Genomic DNA, 670 nt, shown 5'->3' on the forward strand with positions numbered 1-670 from the left:
CACTGGGACATGATAGTCATTGTATTCTGGCAACTTCAATTTTTTCTACATTTTCCAAAAGGAAAACATAAGAACATATTTACATTTTTAAACTGGGTTTATTATCATAAAATTTTATGCTTCAGATTATTTTCCAAGCAAATCAGAACAAAGTCTGGGGTTTTTTTGTTGATTTGTTTAATTCCCACCCCTCCATCCCCCCTTCACACATGCTACTTAAAATATTACTTCCTTGAACTGTTTTTGTTTCATGTAGGGCTCAATTCAACATCTGACAATCAAATCTGACCCAAGGGCTACTGAAGATCATTGTGAAGATGATGACCCTTATGTGAGTACTCTTATAAACACTTCTTTATCTATCCTCAGTGCCTCAGAGATTTCAAAGTCATTTGCCATTAGATAGTTTTCATAAGACTACATGTAGCATTTCTTCCTGGGAACATAGTATACTTAAAACTATCTGTGTGTGGGAATCTCTTTTTTTTCTACTATGCAGCCCCTAAAACTGTGATTTTTCATAACGCATAATTTTCTTTTGTCTATAACAACTTTGAGAAAATGAACTAGAGCTCAACGATTGTGATGATGATACAGTCGAGTGTTTATGGGTAAGGATGAGGGGGAAGGCCAACAAGGCAGATATCCTGCTGGGAGTCTGTTACAGACC

At 36.0% G+C, this 670-nt stretch overlaps 1 protein-coding gene across 1 annotated transcript in view; it reads left to right on the forward strand.

The window, feature by feature from the left end:
- Window positions 1-670, forward strand: part of LOC103907664 (collagen alpha-1(XV) chain) — a 165,339-nt gene that overhangs the window by 55,987 nt on the left and 108,682 nt on the right. The window lies entirely within an intron of this gene.

This window comes from Aptenodytes forsteri, unplaced genomic scaffold (genome assembly GCF_000699145.1).
Source record: "Aptenodytes forsteri isolate BGI_AS27 unplaced genomic scaffold, ASM69914v1 Scaffold250, whole genome shotgun sequence".
Lineage (NCBI taxonomy): Eukaryota > Metazoa > Chordata > Aves > Sphenisciformes > Spheniscidae > Aptenodytes > Aptenodytes forsteri.